Here is a 12,396-nt window from a genome sequence, read left to right as displayed (position 1 = left end):
CAGCATTTCATTGTATGGTTATGTACCACATTTGGTTTGTCCACTCACCAGCTGATTGACATTTGAGTTGTTTCCACTTTTGGTGATGAATAATGCTCACGTGGCCCCTGTATGACTTCACTGGACTTTTACTTGAAAACTTGTCTTCTTCTCAAAATATGAAATAAAATACAGTAGTTTCTGAGGCAGTGTTTAGAAGACTTCATAATATGGAGAGGCAGGCTCTCTGAGGGGACTTGTCCTTTGGAGCTTTGTTACTATTTTGCTGACCTTGTCCAGTGGAAAGCAGTGTTGTTTGTGAAACACTGAGTCTCAGCGTGTGGCTGGAGAGCAGGTGGTTTACATGGTAATCATCGTTATGTTTCCATTTCCCTTTCATCTCCCATCACTGGAATACATTCAAGTGCTTTTAAAGTCTAATTTGAGAAGAACAAGTCATGAGCTAAATGAGATGCCGTTCTCAGGGCCCTCTGTTTTCCATCATTTGGGCATTTGCTGTGGGCCCAGTGGATGGATGGGCTTCCCAGGTGGCACTAGTGGTAAAGAAACTGCCCACCAATGTAGGAGACATGAGACCTGGATTCAATCCCTGGGTCGGGAAGATCCCCTGGAGGAGGGCATGGCAACCCATTCCAATACTCTTGCTTGGGAAAATCAAGGAGACTGGTGGGCTACAGTCCATGGGGTCGTAAAAGAGTCAAGACACGACTGAAGCAACTTGGCATGCAAGCACGCAGTGGGTGGGTAGTTTGTTTCTCTGTGGGCGGGGCAAGGCTGCTGTTGGCCTAAACAGGAGGGCTGCGCTGTGTTGGGTCAGCCTCCTTTGCTGGCCATTTTGCAGTTACTGGTACTCCGGCAGTGATTGTTCTTTCTCAACCTAGTTATTAAAAAAAAATAGCAAAAACGAATTAGGGTTAAAGGTTTATTCTTTTTGCATGACTTGTTGACGCCATGGACTGCTTCTCAGTGGTGATAGAAACCCAGCGCCCAGCAGTCCTGCCTCTGGGACTCACATAGACCAAGAAGGTACATTGAACGTGAGAAAGATGCATAGAATCATCTGTTACAGTGGAGCATACGTTTGTGTACATAGGACCCAACAATTCCACTCTAGGTAAACACGTCTATTTGTGAAGTCTCCTGAAGAGATGAGTGTAAGAATGTGTATAGCAGCACTGTTTTCAATACACAAAACACAGAACTACGCAAAAGCTCATCAGTAGAAGAATGGATACATGAACGGTGGAATATTCATTCACATGGTGGAATATAATATATGTCAGTGAGAATGAAAGGAGTATAACTACAAGCAGCAATGTAGAAGAAGCTCACAAATGTAGAGTGAAAGAAGCCAGGCAAAAAAGGATACGTGAGCAGAATATGAGGTTCAAAAATAGGCAGAACTAAACTTCACATTAAAATTCAGGACAGTGGTTACCCTTGGGGTGGGGGGTGGTTAGTGGTCAGAAACAGCATGAGTAGGGCTCTGGGAGGCTTTGCTAATTTATTTTCTTGACTAAGCTGCTATTCACACAGGTCTGTTCTGTCCCCCCCCGCCCCCCACACATACACACGGATCAGGACTTTATTTAAAAATGAGTAAACAATACTGTAGAATCATTGATATGTAAATTTCTAAAGTCCCACATCTTAAATTTAGTTGGCAAAGACCAGTTAGTTAGTGGCTCAGTGGTAAAGAACCCACCTACCAATGCAGGAGACACAGGAGACCTGAATTCAATCCCTGGGTCAGGAACATCCCGTGGAGAAGGAAATGGCAACCCAGTCCAGTATTCTTGCTTGGAAAATCCCATAGATAGAGGAGCCTGGTGGGCTGCAGTCCACGGGGTTGCAGAGTCAGACACGACTGAGTGTGCACAGACAACTTAGCCTACAGTTAGCTATAGGCGTGAGTTTAGTCTTCCATGTGGAAACCAGATACTGAAGTGTAAAGAAAAAAGCTTCCTATTGTTTGAAAATACCGGTTTAAGTAGAGGACTGTAAAAATGTGTAGATGTTTAATAAAAGAATTGACTGTACAGGAGTACTCCCCTTTCACATTATTCCTTTTCACTTCATATGCGAGTTATTGGTTATGCTGTAGGATTTAACTGTCACAATACTAAAAGGCAACTATTTAGGGAAGAGGCAGAAAAAGGAATGCACGTAAGGCAATATTTCCGTTAGGTACAATGAACATAATAGTGTTTTCGGACGGCAAGATAAAAATTACTCAAGGCTAGCTTGTTTCTCACTGAATAAAAGCAATAGGCTAAACACAGAGCTCCTCTGTGAATCTAATAATCAGTGCCTTGCTCACCACATTGGTAATCTCTGGGGTCGTCATCTTAGTACTCACTACGAATATTCATCTGGGTATTCTGCCTGATGATCGCTGTCACTGATTTCCGACTCATCGGTTCCTGTTCCTTGGCTTCCATTGTGAATGACAGGTTCTGTGGGAACAGCATGTACTCTTGCTGCCCAAGTCCATACACTCATTCCTTTCTGGGAAGCAACTTTGTTGGTACCTACATGTAGAAAAATTGTGGAGTTGCCCACGGGTTGTAATGTTAGCTTCTAGATGTCCCTTTGGGTACCCAGTGCTAACATTCCTGCCTGCCTGGCTCCTTTGTTGGTGCCCATTTGCAGACTAATTGTGGTCTGATCCAAAGATTTGTCAGTTTGCATTTAGGGATCACAAAGATGCCTCCTCGTCTTACAGGCTGTCTTCCCTACTTGCCTGGCCCATTTGTTGGCTCCCATCTACAAACCGGTTACACTTTGGCCAGCTTTTAATTTTCCTTCATCAGAACATCTTGTTTTTCTGCGTACTTAGCTCCAATGTAAATGGTTGTATGGAATCCGTTTGTTTTGGTCATACCTTCTAGGGCCATGAGCATCGTCTGAACCTGGGTGGTGTCTCCATTCTCTGAGAGATCATTTGCTTGAAATATGTCATGTGGCCTCATGCTGTAAGTTTGATGGCTTTAATCAAGTTGCAGTATTCTCCAACTGAGGCCAGTTTAATGAGGACTCATTGACCTTCCCTGAGTCTGGCTGTAGCTTGCTCATGAGTTCACAGAGGATTATGCCATCTTTTAAGTCCAGCTGGAAGCTGGTGCCAGTGCTCGTGCCCGCCACCTCTTCTGTCCAATAGCGAAGGTCTTCTTCTGCCCGTTGATCACACCTGGAAGCAGTCCTGTTCTTGACCTCGGCCTAGAACCCATAGCAACGGTGCTTGTTGATCGTGATGATTCGGGCGACAGGAAGAGGTTGAGTTCGGGTCTGGGGGTTTCTCGCTCTCGGCTTCCCTGCTTCTGGTCCTGAGGAGTGGCTGCAGCGCAAGGTGCTCAGAGCTCGCTCCTCTGGCTGGCGAAGGAGTCGCTGGGACTCGGGCGGCAGGATGCGGGCTGTGCCTTGGCTACTCAGTTGAACAAGGTCCTGCAGAGCCCCCTGGTTGGCTCTGGAGTCTCACACAAACTAGGTCTGTTCTGTTTTTGAAAGTTCAACATGCTGTACACCTAAGATTTGTACACTTTTTTGGTAAATTATACATTTTAAAATATAGAATGTAATATATGCATGCGTGCATGCTAAGTCATTTCAGTCCAGTCCAACTCTTTGTGACCCTATGAATAGTAGCTCTTCAGATTCCTCTGTCCATGGGATTCTCCAGGCAAGAATACTGGAGTGGGTTGCCATGCCCTCCTCCAGGGGATCGTCCCTACCCAAGGATCAAACTCATATTTCTTACATCTCCTGCATTGGCAGACAGGTTCTTTACCACTAGTGCCACATGGAAAGCCCATAAAGTGTAATGTGTGTGTATATGATTACATATGGATATATTCATATACATAATTGTTATCAGGTTTCCTCCACCTCTAGTTTTCATTCTAAAATAAAATGTTCTAGGGACCTCCCCAGAGGTTCAGTGGTTAAGACTCCTCACTTTCAACGTATGGGGCACAGGTTCAATTCCTGGTTCAATCCCAAATGCCATGCGGAACGCCAGAAAATAAAACATTGTGAAACATGATACAGACTATGGAAGTGTGATAAGCACATCCAATCAGAAGGAATCCCTGCATTCATTCAACAAATTCTGATGAGCAGAGACTGGGCCGGGTGGATGGCTCCTAGCTTGGGAAGGAGTGGGAGGTGGGCGGGACTGGGCAGCGCCCCCATGTCCCCAGCAGTGGCTGCCTCCTCACGGGGTGCTCACTGTCTCCTCACGCTGTCCCTGCTCCTTTGTTCCTCCCTCCCACCTCCCCACCTTTACCCTTCTTTTTCCCTCTATTGCCTTCCCCCACCATGCTCCTTGTTTTGACTTTGGATATGAACGATCATTGAAGAGGCCATCTGCCTGAAATTGGAGACTGCGCAGTACTAGCCTCACCCAGGTTTTGGGAGAACCCCTGGAGAAGGGCTGTTAGGACAGGAACTGTTACTCCGGAGAGAGTCTGTGGATTCTCTCCAGGCACTGGGTTCCAGGCCCCTGAGAGCAAGGAAGAGCCAAGCCTGAGACTGAAAGCTCCACCACCAAGCGTAGTGAGGCCAGACTCAGGCTTTGCTGAAGAGAGAGCCCGGCCTCATGCTCTTAGAGACCGTCAGAAGGGGGAGGGCCCAGGCTTCACCCAGACCCTGACACAGAGGGGCTCACAGCGTGTCATTCCTCAGGTCACCCATCTCCTGAAGACTGCTGAGGCTCGGCTAATTAAATATAGTTCCATTATGGAAATAATCTGGCAATAATAATGAGAAAATCCTGCGAGACGTAACTATTTTAAGATTGTTTTAAACTCTTGGAAATGAATGTCTCTGTGGCCAATTCTTGGCATATAATAAGCAAGTCAAGGTCACTGTTGTTCCCGCTGCCTTCACCGTAGGAATCTCTTCTCCTTGTAAAGAGGAGACACAATTTAAAATTTGAATAATGCCGCATGACTGATGATGATGACAATGTGGTATGTTTATCATGGGCTGTAATTATGGGTGAGAGACTTTCGTGGAGCAGACTTGCTCATGGTTCATTTGTGGCTAAAACTTAACAATATGAACAGTCACCAATTTGAGAGACATTCTCAGCTGGGAGATAACCAGAAATAACCAGGCCGAGGGAGAGGTTGGCGTGAGGGAAGCTGACTTCCAGCGGGACCTTCCTGGGTAGCCCACCTCTTCCTCAGTGGTCCTCACCTCCCTGGGGGTCGGAGTCCCCAGGGGGGATGTGTCTTCTTGAGCCGTGGACTGTGCATATGCATGTGTGTGATCATCGGTGTGTGAGGATGCGAGGACAGGGAGAGAGCTGCAGAGCCTCCCAGGTACTGGCTCCACTTAAAGTCCCGATTCCCCTCATCTACGGAGAGGGACGCTTGCTCCCAGCAAAGCTCTGTGCCCAAGCCAAATGCTGCATCATGCTGTGTACTGAGCAAGGCTATGGGATCTCCCTGGGGCAGCCCCTGGGAACTCTAAGGAAAGGTGAAGGCGTAAGAGATGCAGGAAGGACTCAAATCTAATTAGAAAGTTCATCCTCCAGTAGACTTCATGCATGCACGCAAGCACAGCTGCCTGAGTGCTTATTCTGTGTAAGTACTGTGCTAAGTGCTTGCCATTCGTGCCTACAGCAAGCCCTTCTAGCTGCCCCTTGAAGTCAGTTGTTGCTATTGTTTAGTTGCTAAGTAGTGTCGACTCTTTTGCAACCCCATGAACTGTAGCCTGCCAGGCTCTTCTGTCCATGGGATTTTTCAGGCAAGAATACCAGAGTGGGTTGCTATTTCCTCCTGCAGGGGACTTTCTCAGTCCAGGGATCCAACCTGCGTCTCTTGCATTGGCAGGCATATTCTTTACCACTGAGCCACCTGGGAAGCCCATGAGGTCAGCAGCTACCATTTTTTCCCCCATCTTTCAGTCCAGGACATTAAAGCCCAAGGAAGTTCTATAACTTTCCCAGAGTCATGTAGTTTGCTCTGTGGGTGGAGGGTTTCAACAGACCCTCTTCTCCTCCTGCTTCTTCCCAGTCCTGCACCCACCAGGAGGAATCAGAAAGAAATTGAGGTGAGGGGGCCAGGTGTGGAGTTTCTGCCAGCAGTGGTGTGTATGCTGTAGCGGCCTTTCCAGACCAGTGCTGATGGGCAGTGTTACCATCAAATCACATCTAACCATGACATGCTGCTGAGAGCTGCACCTTTTAAGAAGAGTTTTGGACATTAGTATATATAAAGAAGAAAACCAACAAGGATCTACTGTATAGCACAGGGAACTATACTCAATATTTCTTTTTTTGTGTGTGTATATATATATATTCAATATCTTGTGTTTGTGTGTGTGTACAACTGAATCACTGCGCTGTGCACCTGAAACTCACTCTATGTTGTAAATCAACTATACTTCAATGAAAAAGTAGGTAAAGATAAAAAGTTATTGGAGAAAGCTGTGTGGGTTAAAGGTGATGGGGTTGGGGAGGATGCCATGCATCATAGCATCTGGAGTTTCTAGGATCAGATGAACATTATGGTCAGAAATTCTTCAGTGGGGGTCTTCTCTGGCTGTCTAGTGGCTAAGACTTCATGCTCCCAATGCAGGAGGCCTGAGTTTGATCCTTTGTTGGGGAACTAGATCCCACCTGCTGCAACTAATACCCAGCTCAGTCAAATAAATGTTTTTTTTTTTTTTTTTTTAAATGAAATACTTCATTGGCAGTGTCATTGCCTACACCGGGACCCCTGCAATGAAAATCAGGTTTAGCCAAGATAAAAGCAACCATTTCTGGAGATTCACTTAGCGGACATTGATAGACAAGATCAATCTGCGTGTGGTTGGTGGAGTTTAAATGGTTTCTCCCTGAAGAGTCATGGTCTTGAGAGAAGGCCTATGTCCTCCAAGGAATACAGTAGAAGAAATCCGCTGGAATTACATATTACAGTGGTAAATCACAGTTGGTGTTTACTGCTGAGTAGATGACACTCCTGTTAATCCCAGATTTCCCTTTGCCTTATTTGGGGTTGTGTTTGCCGGGTTACATTTGGACACTTCATTCCTAGCTAGTGGAGCAGCTTCGTGTTTTGTTTTTTTTGTGTGCAAAATTGGAAACTGACAGCCCGACGTGGCTTTCTCTCTGTGTCTCCTGTAGGGAGGCTGCGAGGATGCAGCCTGAGTCGGCTGCTGGCTAGAGCAACCCCAGTGAGAGCGGCTCTCCATCCTCGTGGGTGAGCCATTGCTTCCTGGCATCCCAGTGTCTCCTTCCTGAAAGGGTGGGTGAAGGGTGCTTTATAGGACTATGTCATCAGTAGAACACCCTTAGCCCCTGGAACCTCATTGTCCCTCACACAGCAGTGAGGGACCCCTTGGCTACAGTATCATTTATACATGTTGAAGTGACATAATGGAGTCCTGGCTTTTGGCCAAGAAGGTATGGATGTGTGTGAGTGACTTTAAAAAAAGAATCACAGCCTGTGATGTTGATTGACCCAGACAGGCCATTGGTAAAGAGTTACTAAGCATCCATTATGTATAAGGCATTTGTACTCATTTCCTACGGCCACTGTAACAAATCACCACAAACTAACTGGCTTCCGACAACAGAATTTATTCTCCCACGTTCTGAAAGCCTAAAGTCTGAAATCAAGGCAAAATCTTCTGAGAAGGACACCTAGAATCAGGTTTGAAGGATAAGGAGGAGTTTGGGAAAGATCTAAAGGTCATTCTAAGCAAAAAGAACAGGGTGGTGCTTTCAAGGTGACCTGAGCACCCTTGTGGCCAAGCGAGGGTACAGGATGGGTGGGTGGATGGGTCAGAAGAAGAGGTGGTGCAGACGGGCTGAGACCAGACTACGCATGGGTTTGTGTATCCCTGAACTTGGTGCTGGGGGACTGTGAGTCACTGAGGATTGTAGCAGAGGAAAAACACGATCACACTGTGCTGTGCAAAGAACATTCTGACACCAGTGATCACATACACTGAGTCAGGGGAGGGAATTGAGGCAGGGAGACCAACATGGCAGAACAGCTTCCACCTGCAAACTTTAGCCCTACAAACTCCAAGCCCCCTGGATGGTTTGTTTACACGAAACTATCTTTGTTGAGAGGAGAGGTCCGCAGACAAGGCAAAATAATTGGCACCAAAGGCCCAGACCCTAACCACCCAGCAGACCCCACCACCCAGCAGACGCCCAATACCTAGCAGACCCCCACCACCCAGCAGACCCCCACCACCCAGCAGACCCCACCACCCAGCAACCCCCATCACCCAGCAAACCCCCACCAGCCAGCAACCCCCACCACTCAGCAGACCCCACCACACAGCAAACCCCCACCACCCAGAAGACCCCTGCCCAGCAAACCCCACCACACAACAGACCCCCACCACCCCCAGACCCCTCCCCAGCAAACCCCACCACTCAGCAGGCCCCACCACCCAGCAGACCCCCACCTAGCAGACCCCACCACTCAGCAGACCCCACCACTCAGCAGACCCCACCACCCAGCAGACCCCTGCTAGGCAGATAGGCACGGTGTCCATGGCTCCTCCCGCATTGCAGCTTAGCTATCTGTACTCCGACTTTGCCATCTTGAAACAACTGGAGGAGAAGGCTGAGTTTCTCATGACTCCTTTTCTTCTAAAACTAATACATGAGAAAGGGGAACTTACCTGAAGTTGGCTCAGTGGTCTCTAAGAGGAGAGAGAATTTAACCACTGTTGGCTCAGTGGCTGTCTTTCCTGAGAGTCAAGCTTAAGTAATCCTACCAACTCTCTGGTCAGGTTGGGCTGATCTCAACAAAGTCATCTTTTATCCAAGATACATTTCAGGCCAATATATATTCACTCTGTGAATCCTGAACATTAGTCTGGCTTTGGCTTCTAACCAGTTCCTAGGCAAAAACTCATCTACAGAGGCAGATTCTATTAGGCAAGCAAAAACTTACATCACCTCTTTCATCCCAACTTCTCAGTTTAGAAGAATTTCAGAAAATACCTTCAGCATCCAGCTGGAGACCACTGTGACAGTTCAGGTGAGAAATGATAACCGCCTGAGTGAAGGCCAGGGCAGTGCAGCTAGAGAAGAAAGAACAAGTCAAGAACAGTTAAGCAATAACCATACAGCCATGCTTAATATTTACTGAGCACTTTGTACGTGCCAGCCTATGGGATAGCCTATGTATTATCTCATTCAACCTTTGCAACAACCCAATCAGTTAGGGATTATTATTCTCTCTGTTTTATACATAAGGAAGTGGGCTTAGAATCAAGTAGGTAATTTGCCCATTTTAAGTGCAAAACTGGGATTTGAGCCCAGGAAATCCGACTTCAAAGCTTGCATTTTATTTTTTTTTTAAATTTTGTTTGTTTATTTATGGCTGCATCAGGTTTATGTTGCAGCATGCAGTACCTGGGCTTAGCTGCCCTGCAGCATGTGGGATCTTAGTTCCCTGACCAGGGATCTAATCCACCTCCACTGTATTGCAAAGTGGATTCTTAACTACTGGACCACCAGAGAAGTCCCCAGAATTTGCATTTTAAATCTGTGTCTTACTGTCTCAAACCAGGAGGATTTGGTAAATTGTTGTATGTCGGGATGGGGAAAGAAGAATAAGAGGAAAGGGAGGTGGTTCCAGATGAGGGAAACAGGCAGACAGATGGAAAACGGGGCCCCTCACCAAAAAGGGGACGCAGGGAAAGGAATGGGTTTGGACAGAAGAATGGTGATTTGGCTGTTAGCATGTTGATGGGGAACATCTGAGTAAGATGTCTGGGTGTTTGGTAAATGGTTGGGTGTTTTAAAAAAAGGGAGCTTTAGAGAGTGATTGAGGCTAAAGAAGATTTGGAGCAATCCGTTTCTAGGCAGCAGAGGAGCGTGTGGGCAGCAGGTGTGGGGGATATGTTGGTACTGAGATCTTCTAGAGAGGAAAACGAGCAGAGAAGATAATACGGGATAGAATCTCAGGACCTGCAACACTTATGGGACCAGTGAAAGAAGAGCCCTTGGATGAGGAAATAGTCCACGGAGCATGAGGAGAGAGCGGGCCACGGAAGCCAGAGGAGGAGGAAGTGTGATGAAGGAGAGGTGGTAGCAGTGTCTAATGCAACAGAGAAATCATGTAACGTGAGAACTGAAGGTTACCCTTGTGCTTGGCAGCTAGTCAATGTAAAATCAGCTGTTACAATGCAGATTATTGCAGCCACTTTGGAAGGCACTACAGCAGTTTCTGGGCTTCCCAGGTGGCACTAGTGGTAAAGAACCCGCCTGCCAATACGGGAGACTTTAGAGACACAGGTTCAGTCTCTGGGTTGAGAAGATCCCTTGGAGGAAGGCATGTATTCTTGCCTGGAGAATCCCATAGACAGAGGAGCCTGGAGGGCTCCAGTCCATAGGGTCACACAGAGTCGGACATGACTAAAGCAACTTAGCATGCAGCACATCAGCTTCTTAAAAAACTACACACTGTCCTACCGTATGATTCAGCAATTGTATTCCTTGGTATTTACCCAAATGAGATGAAGACTTATGTACACACAAAAATATGCATGTAGAGTTTTTAAATTGAAATATAGCTGACATATGTATCAGTATTGTGTTAGTTTTAGGTGAACTACACAGTGATTTGACTTTTACATACCTTATGAAATGATCAGCACAATAAATCTAGTAACCATCTATCCCCATACAAAACTATTACAATATTATCGATGATATTCCTTATCCTGTATATTACATCCCTGTGGCTTATTTACCCTTGGATGTTTATAGAAGCTTTATCCATCATTGTGAAAACTTGAAAGCAACCGAGATGTCTTGTAGTAGGTGAATAGTTAAACTCTGGTACATCCATACTATCGAATATTATTCAGCACTTAAAGAGTTATCAAGCCATGAAAAGACAGGGAGGAACCTTCAATGCACATTACTAAGTGAAAAGAGCCAGCCTGGAAAGGTGACATATTGTATGATTCCAACTCTATGACATTCTGGAAAAAGCAACACGTTAGAGACAGTAGAAGGATCAGTGGCTGTCAAGGGCTGTGGGGGAGGGAGGGATGAATGGTGGAGCACTAATCCAGTGAAGCTCTTATGTGTGATACTGTCATGGTGGGTATATGTTATTATACATTTGTGCAGACCCAAGGACCTGTACAGCACAGAGTGAACGCTATACAAACATGGGCTTTAGTTAATGAGTCAATATTGACTCATCAGTTATAACAGTACCACACTAATACAAGATGTTAATAATAGGGGGCACTATGGTGAGTTCGAGGGCCAGAGTGTGGGTTAAGAGCTATAAGGAACCTCTTTATGCTTTCTGTTCAGTTTTTCTCTAAACCTAAAACTGCTCTAAAAAGTAAAGTGTATTAAGTAAAATTGAAAGAAAGAAGTGCAAAAGGAATTAAAAAAAAGCAAAGGAAAGAAGAGAAAGCTGTATACATACTTGAAAGTGTAGCATGAACCCGTAATTATGACTAATCCAATCTTGTGTGTTTGAGTTCCAAGCTGTATACAAATCTGACCAGTCTCTCTTCTTACCAACATCTAGGGTTCCCATCACACATGCAAGTTATAGTCCAGTGTCTTTGGCATGATGTGAAAATTTTTCCACAGCCTGACTTTGCAGTGTCATCTGTGGTCTTTGCCTATGTGTTATAAGCTCCAGCTGCAGCATCTCTCTTTTTATGTATATATATTTTTATTTTGGCTGCACAGGTCTTAGTTGCAGCAGGTGGTGCCTTCAGTCTTTGATGTTTGCAGCATGTGTGATTTAGTTCCTTGACCAGGGATTGAACCCAGGCCCCCTGCATTGGGAGCGTGGAGTCTTAGCCACTGGACCACTGGGGAAGTCCTGAAGCAAGTCTCTTTGCTCCTCTTTGCTGCACTTTCAGACAACTCTGCCTTCGTTCTTGGTTGTTTCCTCTGTCCATGCTCTCCCCCACTTCTCTCCCTAACAAAATCCTCTAGTCCTCCAAGACCCAGCTCAACTATAACCTTCTCTGTAAGTACATTCCTGACCTCCTTTCAGCCCAGAACACCAAGAAGGAAAGCTCTTGCTGAGTTCCTGTAGTTCTTTGTGACTATCTCTTCAATAAATGCTTCATACACTACAGAATCAACAACCACAGCATCGGGGATGGTTTAGCAAGAAAACGGGGGGTAGAAAGAAGCCAGATCAAAGCAAGTTGGAGTGGGTAAGAGCTGTCATATGGATATATGACAGCTGGACTACTCTCTGAGGTTGGTTTTATTGTCATTTGGTATTTATTGTGTAGGGTTACCTTTAGCATTTGTGGGTTTTACCCAACAGAGGTTGAGGACAGTGAGAAGAAAATTCTGGGGGTGGCTATGGTGCCATCCAGTGCTGACACACCTCTGTCTCTTGAGATTGGTAATTCCTAGGGTCCCAGGAG

General features: G+C 46.0%; 1 protein-coding gene and 1 pseudogene across 5 annotated transcripts in view; one reads left to right on the top strand and one right to left on the bottom strand.

The window, feature by feature from the left end:
• The window catches only part of ANKRD6 (ankyrin repeat domain 6), a 183,199-nt gene that overhangs the window by 101,243 nt on the left and 69,560 nt on the right, over positions 1-12,396 (top strand). The gene's annotated exons all lie outside the window — the stretch shown is intronic.
• Positions 2,073-4,006, bottom strand: LOC113898718 (annotated as a pseudogene).

Source organism: Bos indicus x Bos taurus, chromosome 9 (genome assembly GCF_003369695.1).
Source record: "Bos indicus x Bos taurus breed Angus x Brahman F1 hybrid chromosome 9, Bos_hybrid_MaternalHap_v2.0, whole genome shotgun sequence".
Taxonomy (NCBI): Eukaryota; Metazoa; Chordata; class Mammalia; order Artiodactyla; family Bovidae; genus Bos; species Bos indicus x Bos taurus.
Note: the sequence above shows the minus strand (reverse complement) of the source record. Positions and strands in the feature narration are given on the sequence as shown.